Source organism: Mchenga conophoros, linkage group LG19 (assembly GCF_057382185.1).
Source record: "Mchenga conophoros isolate Kocher_MC1m ecotype Shallow Benthic linkage group LG19, M_conophoros_male_GT1.1, whole genome shotgun sequence".
NCBI lineage: Eukaryota > Metazoa > Chordata > Actinopteri > Cichliformes > Cichlidae > Mchenga > Mchenga conophoros.
The window spans coordinates 6,045,844-6,065,594 of record NC_140544.1 but is presented as its reverse complement, the minus strand read 5'-3'; the positions used below and the strand labels follow the sequence as shown (position 1 = coordinate 6,065,594).

At 41.3% G+C, this 19,751-nt stretch overlaps 1 protein-coding gene across 2 annotated transcripts in view; it reads left to right on the top strand.

The window, feature by feature from the left end:
• brf1a (BRF1 general transcription factor IIIB subunit a) overlaps positions 1 to 19,751 on the top strand; it is a 125,476-nt gene that overhangs the window by 78,696 nt on the left and 27,029 nt on the right. The gene's annotated exons all lie outside the window — the stretch shown is intronic.

The following is a 19,751-nucleotide window of genomic DNA, read 5'->3' as shown; positions in this document are numbered from 1 at the left end:
ATAGAGGCAGCTGTTTGGTGATTAAGGGGATGTAACCCCCCCACAGGTCACCCCCTCCCAGGTTCTGTGGTTAGGTGAGCTCAAGTCATCTGGTTGCAGTTTGCTAGGCGTTGGTAAAGCCTGTTCTGGGCTCTGCGATAATGCGCTGCATTTGGTCTCAGACCCACAGAGGAGTTCAGATAAGTATGCCGGTTATTGCAGTCGGGAGCCTTTCAGAGCCCGTTTCTTTTTTAAGTCAAATAAAATATATTTATAAAAGACTGCTTAACAAAATGGGTTTGTCACTTTGCTCTCTACAGAGTGACAGGGGATGTAAACACACATGAAAACAGGGGAAGAAAAACATTACAGTCTCTTAAGATTTGAGGCCAAAGCCTGCGAGTGGAAAGCGGGTCATGGAAACAACAACAACAGCAGCAGCAGCATAATCTGGAGGCAGATATGGAGATGGGAGTATTTCCCTGGGTTTCTTCTGTCTTTAATACTTTATTCTTTATTTTGCGATCATGTGTTTCTGTGCAGCGTGTTTGACTATTAACAATCGGAGGATTAACCCAGAACACGCATAAATAAATAAATGAATACATCAATAATGGACAAAAACTGAAGCATAAAATACAAATTAAAAAATGCAAATAAGGAATAAACTACACTGAAATCTGATGTAAAGAGACTAAAAAATGAAACTGAAATAAAATATAAAAACATGAAGATGAACCTAATATGCTCATCTCTGATTCTTATTAAACTTGTGTAGCTTTGAACGATGTGCACTTCAAAATGATGCTCGTGCTTTTTTGGCTCCTCCTCCCTTCTAAACAGCTTTCCTCTAATTGGCTGCACACGCAAACAGAAGGTTTTGAAATCAGTCGGATGAATTCGGTGCTCGCAGTCAGTGCTGCTTGTCTGACATGACCACATTAGAGATATGTGCTCGTGCTGTCATCATTACAAATGACCGAGTCGAGACGACTGTCTCAAACGGATCGCTCTGAAGGTTAAGATTACTCATACATGCACTGATCTAATTATGTGGAACTTTGGCCAAGGTTAGGCTTCAGGTAAACAAACACATTTATCTATGCCTAAGCACTTTCTAATACACACACTCTCCAATGAATGCATTGGGGGCAACTTGAGTTTCAGTATCATACCTGAGGATAATTCGGCATGTGGACCGGGGAAGTCGAGGATCGATGACCTTCTGATTAGTAGATGTCCCGCTCTACTACCTGAGCCATAGATGGAGGGAAAAAAAGCACAATTGGTTAATAAAAATAAAAAAAAAGAAAGTGACAGAAAATAACAATGTGAGGTTACAGTTTAATACAAAGTAGAAAAAGGAAAAACTCAACATAAGCCTCCAGTTGTTGATTAAATCAATAGACAGCCACTCTCTCTGGCAGAAACAGCAACCACTCCCTCACTGACAACATGATGGATGACACAAATTATGACACATTATAGCTTTTCCCATTTATAGGATGGTAATGTGATGCATTAGTGATCATTGTGGGGAAATTGCTTTTGTGCTCACAACCCTCCACGGGGAGGTCAGAGGTCAGGATGGTGAAGCTGCCAGTGATTCAGTGTCTTGCTCGAGGACACTTCAGCCTCTTCACGCACACGGACACTTCACTGTATCTCATTCATCCTAAAGACAATGCTCAAGGACAGAGTAACTCTGAACGATGAAATGAAAACAGGTTTTTTGAATTGGGTCTTCAGTTACAATGAACAATGAAATGATCTTTTTTTTTCTATTCATTCCTGTGCATCATATATCCTGGAGTCATGCCGGGTCAGGTAAACAGTTTCAGTCAAACTAAAAGGTGCTTATAAAGGCCGGATCATGTTTTCATGTTTAAGAGCATATTAATAACACCTCAGAAGAAAAAAAGTCCTATAATTTGTATCAGTGTAGTTTGTTGTTGTGCCTCAACAAACAACTTGCTTGCACCTGAAGATCACTTTGAAAGTTCTCCTCCAGAGTGGAGTGTGAGACGGCATATACCCCACAATCACTCAAGGTTGAAGGAACACTTTAAGTTGGTAGTAATAGCATGTGTGAGAAGAAAAGCAAAGCTTGTTGCTTTGTGGACATGATACACCAAGGCAAGCAATCGCTCTTTTCAAAGAATGACTGCTGAAAACTGTGGTGGCCCTGAGAGGTCAAACGCAGTGCAACTTGCAAAACATCAGTATATAGAGAAATGCTGCAAAACCACACAAAACACAGTGGAAGCTGAATAAAACACTATGGAAATAGAAAAAACACACACAAAAAAAAACCCTAAAACACAACAGAAGTGTTTTGTGGAGAAAATAACAAGCTAACAGTAAACGGCGAATAGCAAACGTGTTGTTTTATTTGACTTTGGTTGTGTTCTGTGAGCTTTAGCAGCATTTTTCTATTCGCTGTCACTTCCTTAAGTTTCAGTGGGTTTGACCTCTCAGGGTCACTGTAGAAACACTGATTTTTACCTGTCAGGGAACAGAGTTTTGTGACTATACGATGCTACTTTTTGTCACTTTAGTCTGTTAGTTTTGACCTGAACTAATTCAATACCAAAATGGCAAAATCACAGGTTTTTCAGCTTTGAATGCCTTCGAGCCAACGATAACAACATAAGAGGTCTGGACTCAATCTGTTCACGATGAGCTGTTGGGCAGCTGGTGCCTTCCGCATTTTCTCGAGATTGTGACTTATTAATTTGACATTTCAAGTTGTTTTCTCGAAATTTAAGTTGCATAATTCCAGATTTCGAGTTATGGATCACAATTTGTTTTTCCATTGGAGGAAACAAGCTTCCACAGTTTGCCGCTAATGTGTTCACAGCACTGTTTTAGTTTCTGTGCCGGGCAGAACCTCAGACTTCAAACAAACTGACCTATGCCCAACTGAATGAGCGCTGGTGAAAACATTGACACAGCTATAAAAAAAACAAACAAACCCTGCTTTTAAATAAAATGTATGAAATGTAATATTTCCATTTCAGATTGAGCAGCCATGGTTTTTGATCCACTGCACAGCACTGCTGCTGATCATATTTGACCCCCACGCCTAGTATTTATCAATGACTGAAGTTTGCAAGCAGCAGCTATGGTTACACCAAACCAGTAACAACAGTAGGCTGCAACAGTGCTGGATCTGAGCTGCTCCAGTTGGCTAATGGCTGCAGCCAGAATGGCAAATCTCTTCCTTGGAAAGCCGACATGCTCCATGAATGAAAGCCCATCTCCAGTTTCATGTTTTGGCTTTGATCTCCTTGAAGGAGGGCATCACCGGCACAAGCCCCGTCTTTGTGTGTTTAAGAATGGATGCCTTCTTTCTAAAGTGTTCGACCTGTTTGAATTTTTAAAAACACATTCCCGTGCTATCAATGAATCATTGATGCGGAATCGCTGGTTTGAATCATTCATCCCACACTTGCTTCTTTCTTTTATTTTCCTGAATGGATGCTGGCTCCGTCCATTTATGCAGAAATTGCTGAACTCTGCACTTTGTTGCCTTGAATGCACAATAATGTTTTCAACCCCCGCGGTTTTCCGGCTTTCTGTAGCTCTATCCATAAGCCATTAGCACCGAGAAAATGCCCCGAGGGCTGGCGAGCAGCAAAATGGTGATAATCTCCCATTCTCTCATAGCATGTTAGTCGTGGAATGAAAAAAATGGCAGAGACAAAAAAACAATCTCAGCCAGCGGCCGTTGAGCGCAGAATGGTCTCTTTCAGCTCGGCGGTCGAGGAGCAAACCGTTGCCTCGGCCCGTGAAAAGGTTGTTGTGCTGGTTATTGAAAAAGGAGAGGGGCCTGGTGTCAGGGAGACCTATGAAAGTGCAGGAGACGGCCTGCTGACAGTGCAGTCATTGTGCCCTGTTTGGAGGCCGCGCTGAGGGGCTACACTGAGGCATTGTGCTACCGTGGCCTCCCCTCCCTCTCCTGGTTCCTCCTACATGTTCCTGGCTGCTCTCAGAGCTCCGCTGAAGGGGCTGCTCTCAGATTTAGGTCCTTGCTCTGTGTCGTCCTGGAGTTTTCCTCATTTCCTTCTGTCTTTATGTTATTTTCATCATTTGTGGCTTTTTGCAGGTCTGTCTAGCTGCTCTGATATCCACCGAAATGCATGAACTGCATCATAGATACTGATACTGAGCTAATATTTAACATGTTATTTGTAGTTTGTTCATAAATTCTTTCTTTTGCTATATTTTGTTTCATTTTGACGTGCCTCTATTTTATATTCTGTGTGTTATGTTCTGTTTTATTGAATCCAAAGACCAAAATAAAGATTAAAGAGTCATCTCTAGGTCCTCAAATCAGACAAAATGTGGTGCAAATGAGCGCTGGCATCCTGCCCTGGAGCACATGACACTTTCTCTGTCATTGGTGACAGGTTCACTAAAGATTCTTGTGCATTCTTTGCTTACTATTAGGAATTATAATTAAAATGCTGTTTGGGCATCCATCCATGCATGTGTAAACAGCATTTTAATGTGATTAAGCTCTTTTGAAAATTAACAATTAGACAAAACAGATCATCATGAGGGTTTGAAGAGCTCTGCTGCCTCACTGGGAACTGCGATGACTAGTGGCACTTCAGCCAGTTTAATCCAATGTGATTTATTTATTTAGCACCACTTCATACAGCAGGTCTCTCAAGGCAATTATACTCTGTAAAGACCCTCTCTGCAAGCTCATGGTGACAGTGTGAAGGAAGAACACCCTTTTAACAGGAAGTGCTCTCTCCCTGGGACCAGGCTCAGGGATGCTAATTATTTGTGAGGTTAATCCAGGTCATCGGGTTTCTGCAGAGTTTGCAGTGCTCAAGTTAGAGTTTGGAGTGCTGAATAATGACGATTGGTTAAATATGCTCATGTCTTATGTACACAACATGCCACAATCAGGACGTTAATCAGTCTTAATTGTTGCTGAGACGGAATAAAATTTGTGTACGCTGATAGAAGTATTTTATCTCTGTAAGCTTCAGGACTCTTCAGCTCTGTCTCTAGCTTAAAGTTTCACTGATTCTGTCTCCCAAAAAGGACCCATTTTCTTCACCATGTTGCCATCATCACATCTACTCTAAGAAAAGGCTTTTACTAGCTACCTCTCACTTTCTTTCCTCCCTCTTTTTCCATTCTACCTTCCTTCTCGTTTCCCTCCTCCTTCACCTGCTCCATTCAGCATCTCCTTATTGCTCTCTGGTTCTTTCCCATCCATTTCCTCTTACTTTCTTCCCCATTTTATTCTGCCTCTCCAACTTTGTCTACTTCATCCCCCTTTTTATCCATTTTCTCTCCTCTCTCGACCTGCTTCTCCTTCTTCCTCCTGCACTCTGTTCTCTCACCTACTTTTTGAATTGCTAGCAGTTAAAAGCCCTCAGCAGCAGCTACAGGCCTGTCGAATCACTCTACACCATCAGGTCTTCTCTAGCTTTGGGCTCTCACAACTCGCTAACGAGTTCTTTGTCTTTCTTTCAGCTCTTTTTTTTTTTTTTGTTTGTTTTTATCCTTTCATCTTCGCTCTTGATCAGAAGTGTTTGCACTTTACAAAATGTGTAAATTTGCCTCACTGCACTCAGACACGCTGGATGGTTCGACATGAAAACAAGACGTGGAAGTGGGGCAATGACAGAGTCTAATGAGGCCACTTTGAGTAAACAAAGTTGTAGGTTTGAGGCTCTGTTGACATCTTTCTCGATTTATTTAGTTTATTTTTTGTGGTCAAATGAACTGATGGGGTTTTTCTGTCATGCTTGTATTATTATCTGTTGGTGCTCAGTCTGACAGACTGTGTTTTCCTGTAAACTACTTATTCTAAACTTTAGAGGCCTGAAGAATTCTGGTTCGGCATTTCAAAGGACACATACACCGATCAGGCATAACTTTATGACCACCTGCCTCATTTTGGGTGGGTCCCGTTCTGACATATTGGAGTCCACTGGTCCCCTGAAGGTGTGCTGTGGTATCTGATGCCAAGATGTTAACAACAGATCCTTTAAGTCCTGTAAGTTGAGATTGGACCGTTTGTTCAGCACATCCCACAGATGCATGATTGGATTGAGATCTGGGGAATTTTGGACAGCAAATAAACTCCTCAAACTCGTTGTTGTGCTCCATAAACCATTCCTGAACCATTTTGCTTTGGGGCAGGACGCATTATCTTGCAGAAAGAGACCACGGCCATCAGGGAATACTGTTTCCATCAAAGGAGCAATGCTTAAACAGGTGGGATGTGTGAAAGTAAGATTCACATGGATGACAGGACCCAAGGTTTTTCAGCAGAACATTGCCCAAAGCATGCCGGCTTGCCTTCCTATAGTGCATCCTGGTCCCAGGTGTTCCCCGGGTGATTGACACACCTGGTCATCAACATGATCTAAATAAAAAAACATGATTCATTACACTAGGCCATCTTCTGGCGCTTTCAGCTGTGGACAGGGGTCATCAAAGACACCCTGGCTGGTCTGTGGTTATGTAGCATCAAACTGCAATGACAACTTTCTGTCTGGTTCATCACTGTGCCTTCCTTGGACCACTTTTGATCATGCTGACCACTGCAGAACGGGAACAACCCACAAGAGATGCAGTTTGGGTGTGATCCACTCGTCTAGCCATCACACCGTACTCTTGCCCATTTTCCTGCTTCCAACACATCAACTTTGAGGATAAAATGTTCACATGCTCCCCGACACACTAACAGATGCCATGTTGAAGAGATAATCAGTGTTATTTGCTTTACCTGTCAGTGCTCACAATGTTATGGCTGATGGGTTTATATTGTAATGTGTTGGGGGTCCACCTCGGCGCATTTACACCTAACATACAGAAAAGATGCAGCTCAAGACAGTCTTTGTTTTTCTTCTTCCCATAAAATCATAATCATTGGAAAGGTTTGACCGCAACACTTTTGGCTCGCCTCTGCTGGAGTGACTTAATCCATAGGACCGTTTATATTTCAGACCTCGAGAAGCAGAAATTTGAGCAGCTTTTTCTGGCAGAGCAGCTTTGTGAACTCAAGATATCAGAAATTCACATTAGTCTGAAGTATCCTGTGCCGGTTTTATTTTACTCAAACGATTGCCTACAAACTAATTCAGATGCTCACATGACCACCACAGACTTCTTGTCTCTGCGGTGTTGGGCCTGATTTCTCTTTCTCTCTCTCTCTTGGCTTCTTGCCTGCTGTTATCTTGTCTTTGTCTTTGCGTCACCCCATTTCCCCCCCCCTTACTCCTCCCTCTTCACTCCCACCCACTTGTTTTCTCTTGCTTTGTGTTCCTACTAACTCAGCCCTTCAGGGACAGCAGGCCCCTGCTGTACTCAGTGTACTGGACAGTCTTTAGGTTTAAATGTACCATGCACTCTTTCACTTCTCCTTCTTTCTCTTCCCTCCCCTTCCCTCCTTCTGTATCTTCACCCTCCACCTCTTTCAGCCAGCTGCCAAACAGACCCTCCCTGTTCCCTCAATCCCGACTGGAGGATGGAAAAGCAGTCTTCCAGAAATAGCCAAGATAATTGCCCTCCAGTGATATTTTTTTCCCTCTTCTGTCGCTCTTTACACTTCTTTGCTCCTTCATCTGTTCTTTCCGCATTCAAAGTTGTTTTTTTCCCTCTCTTCTCTTTTTAGAGAGCTTGTCTGATTCCAAAGCTTTTTTTGGGAAAAAGAAAAGAAAGAGACGGGGGAAAATAAATTCCTCACTGCATTTTTTTCCCCCTCACACAGAGGGCAGCCAGGACAACCATTTTGGTCTGTGTTGGTTTTCCAGAAATGTAAATCTGACCCACAGACTTAGCCAGTGCTTGAGAAAAACTAGAAATCTCAGCAGGTTTCTGGCCAGATGTTGCCGCTGCCACCGCTTCTGCGAGGGACAGAAACAGCCAAGGGGGAAGGAAATGCTTTCCAATTTTGGGTTTGAGACTTGCTGGAGCAGGTGTCGTGAGAAAATCTAGAGTACATTTAAAGAACTGAACAGAAACAGGAAACGCTGACAAAGGAGGAGCAGCTCCAGTTAAATCTTCTCCCGCAGAGAAGAGGAAAAGAGCGGGCTGAACTTTACCATTTGTAAAGTTTCCATAGTTTCCTGCAGAGCACACCCGATCGAAGAGGATGTTTTCCTACTTAAGTGACCAGCTGCGTTAGGGGAGGGTGTATAATTTGTCTGTGGTTTGCAGCACCTCCCTGGAAGCATTTGATCTCCCTGCTCTCCCCCCTGCAAACTGTAACCAATTACTATTGGGTGCTGGTGGAGGTTTGCAGACCCCCGTCCGCCCAACATCCCCCACTACTACCACATGTACACGCAGGGACTCTCCAGAAGCCATGTCATGTGGGTGGCACGTACTGCCGATGAGATTAAAAGGTTGTTTACGCAAAATTTGAGGCTTTTCCAAAATTTAAGGGCATCAGTTGGTAGATTTATAGTGTTGTTCTTTCACAGCCTTTTAGGTTTTCCACATTTGGTGTGCTTCAGACTCATCTTTGAATCGATTTGGCTTTTTCCTCATTGACCTACACACATTACTTTTCAGTGACAAAGAAAAAGCATGTTGTTGACTTCAAAACAGAATAGGGGAGTATACCGTTGGGCGAAGTAGTTGACCCTGTTTAAATAATTAAACTCAGGGCATCTTTATTATATCAGTGGTCCTTGAGCTACTTCTGCTTCTTGATTAGAGTGCACCTGTTCTCTAATTAAATCCAGTCGATGTAATTAGGAAAGTCACATACCTGCCTCCATGAGGTCTCACAGCTATATCTCGGTGAAAAGCCCATGAAGAGGAGAGCTATAAGACAGGACTGTGTCAAGGTGAGATCTGGGGATAAAAGAACATCTCCACAGTGTTGAAAGTCTCTAACAGCAGCCAGCATAATCCTAAAATGGAGCAACTGTTTTCCTAGATCTGGTTTCCCTGGTTGTCAGACTAGTAACCATAAACCCAGTGGGCACTGTAAATTAGATCCAGTGTTTCTTTCTGGAGTTGAGACCTTTAAAGGACAGCCATGGTTGGAGCACTCCACCAGTCACACCGTTATGGAGTGGTGAAGAGCTTTCCTTGTTTAAAAGGCATATGACTGCCGTGGTTGGAGCACTCCACCAGTCACACCGTTATGGAGTGGTGAAGAGCTTTCCTTGTTTAAAAGGCATATGACTGCTTGGAGTTAACCAAAAGGCATCCAAAAGGCTTTCAGACCACGGGATGCGAGACTTTTTTTGGTCTGAGGAGACAAAAATCGAACTGTCTGCCCACTATTTCCAAAAACATGTACAGAGGAAACTAGGCACTGAGAATCACCTCATTAATACCATCCCTGCAGTCAAACACGGTGGTGGTAGAATCATGCTGTGCAGATGTTTTTCTGACTGTGACATGAAGACTAGTTAGCATAGAGGGACAGGTGGATGAAGAAAATATAGAGCAGTTCTAGGTGAAAACCTGAAGCACACAACTAAAAAAAAAGAGTGGTTTCAGGACCTGAAGGCTTTCTAGCACCTTTAAAGAGTACTGTACTGTACTAATGTTCCTTCATCTAACCAGTGGAGTTTAATTTATTCTGAAGAATGAGGAAGCTGTCAGAAGACAAGTGTGCCAGGCTTTGAGGTCATTCCCAAGAAAACGTGTTGCTGCTGCTTCTGTTGACGGTGCATTGTAGACCTGATTTCTTACTTATGGTTTTTTCTTTTAGTTGCAAAAATCTCAGAAAAGTTCAAGTTGAAGCTAAAACAGAAAATGTGAAAAACTAATGTGCGGCAAACTTTCCAAATACACTATAAAATGAGGTTCATTCAAATTTGAAAATAAATAAACATTGATCAGCATTTAGCATAACACCGGGGAGGGATTACATGAACAAAGACAGCCAGCTATACTTTTAAGATTCGGATATTGATGCCCGGTTTTGTATTGTTGCATAAAATTACTGTTGAGGCTGCTAGTAGTTAGCAACCCCTATCTAATTATAATCAAACTATAGCTGCAGCCTAGGAGGCAGATACTCAGTAACTGATGGAGAGCAAAAGTTGAGCTTAAAGAAAAAATAATATTGGATTTGAATTTCACAGGTTTGCACACAGATAACTCCAAAATAAGGACCATGTTGCTTTCCATCTGATGCATGTGAAATAAGCCGATTTCACCACTTTTCAATCATTCTGTTCATGGCTTAATGTCGTTTTCTTTTTCCAGCGATGAAGAAAAACTACTATATTTATTGCTAATCGGCTAATAGAAATACCAAATCATAGAGCGATCAGGAATTACACACATAAATATCAATATGATTCAAATGTGTTATGTTCAATCAGAAGAAAAAACAGCAGAACGGTTTATTTGTGAAGCTTAAAAGTTAAAAGATGAGCTGTATATTGTTTCGTTGATTATGCACTAATTGCTTTAGCTCAGCTTCTAAATTTAAGGAAGAAAATGTCACTCCAGCCAAATGGGACGTTTATATCTGTGCAGTTGTTGTACATAATGTTATGGCTCGATGAGATAAAAGTGTAAACTGATCATGAGCCCTCTATTACTCATTGTAGTTTGCCTCATAATCAGGCTAGTGATGCCATGACGTGCTATTCCACACATGAAAGTACATCCCAGGGGCTAACAGGCCTGTGGAAAGGGTTTACTGCTGGCTGCATGATAAATTAAGCTCATTCCACATACATTTACGCTGAGGTCTTTAGCTTCCACACTCATGCAGAGAGATGTTAAGATATTTAATCCCTTGCACCCCCTCCCCACCCTGCGCAGACGAACCCATTTCTCAATGAAGCACGAAGAAATGAGAGCATCCCTTTGATTCTGGACATCCGGCTCTACTCACAGCGGCGACAGCAGCTTTCCCTGCACAGCCTCTTCCATCCAAACAGCTTTCAACGGCCAAACCTTTGTTCTCCAGCGCGGCTCGCACTGTAACTAATGGGACAGCCAGGGCTGGAATTTTGAGGGGAGCTCTAAAACTGGGCCATTTGGAAAACATCCCAGTTTTTATCCACAGCTTAGCCACAGAATAAAGAAAAAACAGCCCAGCCAGCAACCGAAAATGTTGACACTATAAGAGTTGATGCTATTGTGGTAGTTCATGGCCTCACGGGGCCACAGCACAGCTTAGCAACTGAAGACTTGTCCCCCTCGGCGCAGGGTGAAGGGACACTTTAACACTGAAGTACTTTTTCTTTTGTCCCTCTTTATCTTCACTCACAACTTGGTCCTCACTGTCTTAAAACCCAATGTAATTTATTATTTTCTGTTTAATATTTTATTACTTTTACTTGCTAAGTTTTATTGACACCATCCCCTCCAGCTATTGCCAGTTAGCGGCCTCCCTCAATCGCCTTTTCAGTTCAAGCTTAGTCTCATTGGCAGTAAGCTGATTAGAAACGAGCCGCTAAGCCCGGCAGAGAGTGATAGCCTAACAGAGAGTCGCTGCAGAGTGGATGAGCGAGGGAGGGGAGGAGGGTGAGACAAGAGGGAGAAAGCTAGTCAAGGGATAGAAAGTGAGACAGAGGAGGGTGAAGGGAGGGCGAGATATGCAACATAAGGGTTTGTGCCGTGCTGTATTTTGAACGTCTGTATGAAACTGCAGAATACATTTGAGGAAAAAGAGAGAAAGGGTGAAGGAGAAGCTGCTAGTTTGACCTTGTATAGAAGAGCCAGCATTGATCTGAGCATTTGAGCATCTCTGAACACGAAACATGTGAAGTCTTTTCCCTTTAGAACGACTCAATTCTTCATAGCATTGAGTTACCTTAGAGAATTACGGTGCATTAAGGCATCTAACTAATGCTCAGTTGGTAAGTGTGCCAAAAAATATCACACACACCATTGACACCAGCAGCCTCAACATTTGATATAAGGCAGGATGGATCCATGCTTTCATGTTGTTTACACTTGTCTGACCAGGAAACGTTTTCCTATTGTCCAGTTTTGGTCCCGTGCTAAGTATAGACTCAGTTTCCTGTTCTTAGCTGCAGGAGTGGTCACTGCAGGGTGTACCTAATGAAGTGTCCCGTGAGCACATATGAGCCCAGTGAAGCAGCAGAAGTTGATAAATGGATAAACAGACTAGACGTTTAAGTGAAGTGGTGTCAGAGGCAAAGCAGCAGTTGAGACCTTGACCGATTAAAGTTGAAGCAGGTAGAAAGAAACGAGCAGTGTTGCCGGTTTGCAGTTTACAAAGACAAACAGGAGAGCTGTGACCTCTTATTTGAAAAGAGCACAGAGAGAAGAAGCTGACCTTTTCAAGAGCTTACAGGAAAAATACAAATTGAAATACCCCCAAACCGCTTGTTGATGATGTAGCTTGACCTCCTCCTTCTCAGTTTACATCACGATGGTGTAATGTGTTATGCTTCTGCTTAACGACAATGCATTTAGGTTCTTTAAAGAAGCATTAAAGCAAAGCTTAGAACAAAATGGAGCAAGGAGTGAGTCAGTTAAGTGTCCACTTTCCATATGGATTTATCGTGTTTTTAGCGTTAATGTTAACTTAGCACTCTTCACTTCTATTGGTGTAGATTTGGAGAAACAATCGGTCACATAATGGAGAATATATCAAAGCAGAAGACGCAGCTTTAAGAAAAAAAAAAATACCATAAATTATGTTAGACGTTTTCAGTCTAAAACTGAAAAGGGAACTGGACCGTGGATGGGCATGCATATTGATCTGCGGACATCTGTCCCTTAAATGACAATGTGAAAACAGTGCGCTGGTGCTTCAGAGGCAGGAAGCTATCTTAATCTGCAGCTTGTCGAGCATTACAGTGAGTTTCAGCTCATTATTTCTTTGTGCGGCAGCAATGAGCAGCTGTTTTCAGTTGAAAAGCTCTTAAAAAAAAAAAAAAAGCCTTGTGGCTGAGGCAAGCTCAGCAAGACGCAGCAGACACATGCAGGTAGAGGCAAGCTGGTGAGCACAGCGGAGCTTTAGCAGGCCCATATTTCCCTTTGCAGGTTGGTAGCACAGCTAACAGGAGCAAGAATACCTGATACAAAAAAGTATCCATGTGTAATATTGCTACTCCGTGAGCGGTTAATGTGTGAAAAAACTACTTATGTTCAGATGATAACATCACAGCAGCTTCACGGGTCATACAGCAGTGGTCTGGTGCGACTATGTTGATGGTGGCATGTTTTAGGTCCATGGGTTTGAAGATGGTTTAAAGAGGAGAAGAGCCGAGTAGGAAGCATGTTGAGCGGATGTGACGAAGCAAAGGAAAAAGCCAGGCGAAGACACGAGATGAGGCGGTTGTTTCTTGCTCTTTATATTGTTCAAATGGGATAATTTAGGGGTTAAAAGGACAAGCTGCAGCGGTATAACAATGATTATGTAAAACTAGATTTACCTGTTTTTATTATGATGAGTTATTAGGAAGAAAAAAGAGGTGTTGAGGAGGCAGGGAGGATTTACAGACTCACTTGAAGAGCAGATTAGAACAAATACAGGAGGAGGAGGAGATGTGATTCAGCACAAGAAGAGGATGTTCAGTACACGAGGTTCCTTTTGAAGAAATGAGCTTCTCGCCTACAGTGGAAGATTTTTGCTTTTTTCCAGAGACAGATGGTACACTGAAAACTCGTCTCGCTGTAATCGAGTGAATTGGTTTTTGAGAAAATGAATTTGCACTTTTTTCCTGGGTTCCACTGTTAGTCTTGTAATTGTTACAAAAATATTTATAGTTTGTTTAAATGAACTATTCATTCCCTTATTCCCTTGTAAGGGAAGAATTATCAGGACAAAGCCCAGAATGTGTCATGTGAAGTCTCTGAACATATGTTAGAAAGTCACCCTACAAACAGGTTATAGGCATATCCTATATAAATGACAGTTATTGTAGTCATTTATTGGCATGGATGGAGACGCTAATGCCATACAGGAATTGTCCTGTATGGCATTAGCATCTCCATCCATGCATGCATCCACTCCTGAACTCTACATAAAGCTGGAGGCATCAGTTAGGTTTTTGCAGCATTGTTCTTTAAAAGTGTCCTACATTATCTGTTACTTTAAAAAACTGCACAATATCACTTACTACTTATAGAAATTTTTTAATATTTTTTCACATAATTACCAGTAAACATTAGAAAACCTTAAATTACAGTTCCATATAAAGTTGGACAGCCAGCTAAAATAAACAGTTCTAGCCAGAGTCTCCTGTAGACACAGGTACAAACCTGACTGCTCATCTCTGCTTTTGTTTCCTGTTGAAAAATCAATCCTGGCTGCTTGACTGGGGTCAGCATGCGCCCTACTCTCATTTTATTCTGAGCCTGTGCTTGTTGTTGCTTGAGGGTTGTTGCTTGTTGTGTTTGTACAGTAGTGCACACGATGCCACTGTCTTCCGAGAGGCAAAGCTTGGCTTAGATTGCTTCATGCAACAGGACAAAGATCCCAAGCACATCAACAAATGTACAACAGACTGGCTGAAAAGAAAGAATCAAGGTGTTGAAGTGTCCAGACCTCAACCTGAATGAAATGGCCTTAAGAGAACTGTGCATAAACAGATATCCAGAAACCTCTATAAGATGAAGCAGTGTGGCAGACTAATAAAGTTCTAAAGAAAACAGTTATTGAAGTTACTGCAGGTAAAGGGGATTGTACACACTGTTCAATCATCTACTTAGTTTTTCAGAGATCGGTGGAAACCTTTTCACACGACTGTTGGTGTTGTATGTGAGCACAGTGGAAGGTTAATTCATCTTGTTTTGTCTTCTTTGTTCTTGTGATTGTGATCACACATGTAATTCTGACTCTCTGGTCACCCGTCCGGACCGACAACTCTGGAAATCAGCCAGTTGCAGACTCTGGCCGGTTGATCTGGGAATTTCTGGTGGAACACATTTCTGCAAAAAATGTAAACTGTAATGGTTTAAAAGAAAAGACCAGGATGCTTCACTGCATACTTCTTAGGCTTGTTTGATTTCATATATTTTTTTGTAGATACAAATATTTTCTAATTATGTAGAAAATGGATACAAATGTATCCAAGTAACTGAAATTTTTGTTACATTCATATGTTAATCATCATGTCAGTTGAGCCAATAAAATAAAACTCAGCATTTCAAGTGCAATTCAACCAAAACTTGTGATCAAGCATTATTACGCAGATATTTACAGATTAGCAAGCAGTGAGTTTCAGTACTTTATGAATCTAGTTTCAGCAGTGACAGGTGCTTCATAATCAAAATGTTATAAGTGCCAAACTATGGCGACTTTGTCCGTTAAATGTCTTTGTAATTTTCAGCTTAATGTGAACTAATTTTAAGGGAATTTTAAGAGCTGCTCTCAGGAAATTAGCTGAAAACTGTGAGCGTTATAATTCAAATTATAGCAGATATTCCTACACTACTGCAGAGTGTTTTAATGGAGTCTTCGATTGATCTTTGGACAGTAGGTGTCAGTGGCTGCAGTTATATGCTGTGTATTGTGTTTTTGGGATACGGATGGTTGTCCATGAGAGCGTTGCGTATGGCCTCGCTGTGATCCTCGGGGGGGCAGAGTGATTTATAAGTGCACGCTGTCTGTCACGGTAAAGCCTGACTAGGTGTCAGGAGCCACTCCCTGCTGCTGTAAAGGGTCGCCATGGCAAAGGAGAGCTGCCGAAAAGTCTATCGCCACACGCAGCCACCAACTCTTATTGATGGCCGTTTGACCTCTGACCCCCACAAGCGAGTGCAGTGAGCTCAGATTAATAGCCGCTGTCACACAGAAACCTCATACCTCCAAAATGTAAATAGCTCCTCTGGGAACACATGTGATTTAAAATTTACACGCTGTCATCACCAAAGTATTTTTTCTGTTTTTGATGTGTGAGGAAAGTAAAACAGCAACTTTCTCTTTTATTACATTTATTCATCATTTAGCTATTTTCCCCACATTTACTCATTCTGGCATAAAGAACATTTTCCAGAGAATTAAACTGCCAAACCTAAAAAACAAAAACCGTGATACAGTATTGACTTTATTGTCATTGTGCATGTACAATGACAATAAATGGCTATTCTGTTCTATTCTATTTTTTAAAAAATTAGACATTTAAACAGTGTCATCCTCGCTGCCATTGGGATCTTACAGCTTAGTAAGGTAATCAATAAGCTAATAGAGAAAAGTAGTGAAGGTTATCATTAGCTGTGACCCTGAAGTAGCAGCATGGTTTCCAAGTACTTCACACATTCGGGTTAACAAACTGCAATTGAACATCACACAATCGCAGCATTGATTCGTCCAATCAAAACTCTGTCGCCGGTAGAATTTAAAATATCTTGTGCTGCACACAGATTTGCACACTGCCTGAAGTGCCACATAATGTAACCCAATAAAGTTGAAAATTAAATCATGAAGTTAGATGATGTTAGATATTGACGTACGTAATTGACGTGAAATTTAGCGGAAATATTTACAAAATCCTGAAACGTTCTCATCTGCTGAAAAATTGCATCTACCAAGATCTCTTCTTCTCTTTTTCACCCCCTCTGACAGTCAATCTTTAATTATTTAAAATTTTACAAACTAATTATTCACATAAGCCGAAAGCAAACACCAAAGTCTCACATTTAAAATGATGGAACTTTGCTTGAACGTGGCTTCAAACCCATGTTACTAATAATTTTGTCTTGACTTCTACTTAAGTCCTTTTTTTGCTACTTTATATGTTAATATTCTTGCGGTAAAGTAACCTATATCTAAAGCTGCCTGTTTAGTATAAAGTACAACATTTTATCTGTAATGTAGTTCAGCAACTTGACACGAACTTCAGTTGCAATCAAACATTTTTTTTCTTTACATTCACTGCTGTGAAAAGTCTCAGGTGCCCTGCGATCGAGGTAAAGAGGTAACCTGAGCGATAGCAAATAAGAGAAGGTCAACTGCTATTGGAGGAAATCATTTACACCTTCGCCATGTTAACAAAAGGTTATTCCTAAGAAACAGGACTGAAGTGCTGAACTTTAGTGGAAGGACCAAACAAAAAGAGGTAAACACACCTGCGATCGTGTCTGAGAGCACCAGGTGGAACCCAAACTGAAAATCCACGAATAAAAGACCGCAGGCGTGTAAAGTAGAGAAAACGAAGGTCTGAAATAGAAAGGGAAGCAAAGTCTCGAGCATGTCCTTGAATACTGAGATGATATGATTTCCTGCTGACGGTGGGAAGCTGGTTCCACAGGGAGGGATTATAACTTTTAAATGCTCACTTCCTTCAGATAAAGTTGAGGCATTTCTGCATACTAATTCAGAAAAGTTTTTCCGAACGAAATGTCAGTAAATCCCCCGTCTGTGCAGGATGCAGCAGTCGATTCCGTGGACAACTTTGCTGTTTTCTTTCAATTATTTCTCCAAAATTCTGAGAAAAGGTTAAACACAGACACACTGGTGGAGAAAGGGACTGGAGCACTTTATTTGAACTTCATTAATGAAATTAAATATTTATGAATGGGTAACATATTTATTGTCTATGATATTGGGAGGAGGAGGTGATTTCAGACCAGCCCTAAATTTTGCTTATTAGTTAACGAACATGGACACATCGCTGTCAAAAGACAAAAACTAAAAAAAGTATCTCATCAAAATGACCGCAGCACTGGTTATGTGGATGCGGCTGCTCTGAAAACAGCAGCTCGTTTGACTTTCCCAAAGGGTCACTTTGTTTCCATGCCTCCCGAAAAGATGTTTACCACTCTTTCTTTTTAGCAGCTTCACTTAACAGATGCTTGTGGGAAGAGCCACGCTACTGTTACCACTGTTGCTATGCCAGCCCACCACCGAGAACCAGTTAGATTGGGGGAAGTGATAATTGATGATCCCCTCACCTTCTTGTTGGACACGTGTGATGCTCGAGATTAAGGAGTCTGAACTGAGTTGAAGATTTGATCTGTTTGGTTGTTGTCTTGCTGTGAGATTTATAATTTGCACTCAGAGGTTCGACACTAGGACCAGTCTGTGAATGACCTGAAAGACAATGCAGTATACAGTCTGACCACGTCGAGCTCTGGGTAGTGACTGAAAGAATGAGTCTGCAGATACAAGTGATTGAAGTTCATTTACTCTGCATGGGTGGGTAGATTAAAGACTGGATGACGAGCACAGATTAGAATCACAGAGCTATTTTTAGTTTTTTGGGCGTTTCATCAAATACCCCAGGAGAACCTGAGGTAGAGCCCAGAACAGCTTACATTAAGACCACTGCTTCCTGACTTAGTATTAGTAGAAGAAAAAAGGTAAGATTGTCCTACATGGTTGGTGTTAATTGTGTGTTCAAGATTAAGTGCCCCCTCAACTCAGATTTTCTACTCTGAAAGTAGTAGCATGCTAACAACCCCAAATTGGCGGCAGTAAACGTAAACAGTAGTGAAACTGTAAATCAGAATCCCGATGATGTCGCTGAAACCTTGGAAACTGTCATAATCCCATTTGAGAAGCTTGTACCTTTACAGTTTTTTTTATCGATCAGCTGACCTATTGATAGACTTAATCGTTTCAGATCATGTACTTTCTGGGCGTGCGGGGAATTGATGAAACTGACAGGTATAATTGATGGGACCAGCAAGACATTTTTTCCCCGGGGATACAGAGGTGGGACCAAGTCATTGTTTTGCAAGTCTCAAGTAAGTCTCAAGTCTTTATCCTCAAGTCTCAAGTCAAGTCTCAAGTAATGTCAGGCAAGTCAGTCGAGTCTCAAGTCACTGGTGTAAAAGTCCGAGTCAAGTCACAAGTCTGAAACTTTGAATTTCAAGTCCTTTCGAGTCTTTAAAAAAAACGAAAAAAGAATGTTGCAGTTATGCTAAATGTAAATATTAGACCATGTAATTTTAAAATCTGTGTTTTTCCCAACACATGACAAAATAGTGAACTTAGAAAATATACACAAATTGTGAAATTGCACCTCTTTAAAATGCAGCTCAATTAAACCTAGCTCCAAGAATAATTTTCACCGACAGTTCTGAGATAAGCTGCATGTTATTCTTGGATGCGGTTGTAGGACCGGCTTTAAAATCGCATGACAAAAATATCATACATAAATAAATGATATTTTTTTAAAATATCATTTAAAAAAAAAACTGCATCACCAACGTAGCCTGGACAACATTTGCTAGTTAGATGAAGTCAGCCATCTCATCGTAGCATATTTATATGCATATTTATAATCATACGGTTCTTGGAGTGAGTGCATACACTCATGAAGTTTAGTAACTTCCGGTCACTGCAACAAGCCCAGGTACAGTTTACCGACGGATGGGTGCAGGACCTTGAAACGCACCGTGTAGAAAGTAAAGACCATCGTACGTATCATAAGTTTACCAGTCTCACAAATCGTCGTCATAAATACACATTCGTTAACCGTTTATTAATAGGACCTTTGAGCTCAATGGTAATTAATTAGTAGTGGAAATAATTTCTGGTAGCATCACAGAAATGTAGCAGTGACAATAATACTGTATGCTGTAATCGTACTGGGCAATTAGTGATACAAAACAACTGTTTTATCCTGTGAATGAAGTTTAGTTAGTTTCATCCCATCAAGGTTCCTCTGTTTGTTTAGTTTACTTTCAAAGACATTCATGGCATTATTTCTGTGGTATAAAGAGCTGCGCTGTGCTGTAGTTCAAAGAGAACAGAAAAGTGTTTAGACAACTTTCCCCTAATTACGTCCTGTGAAGTTGGATGCATCAAAGCCTGCAATTAGTTCGGCTACCTTTCACTTGTTTGTTTTCTTTCACTATACTTTCTTTCTTCTAACAGACCGTAGTTGACTTCC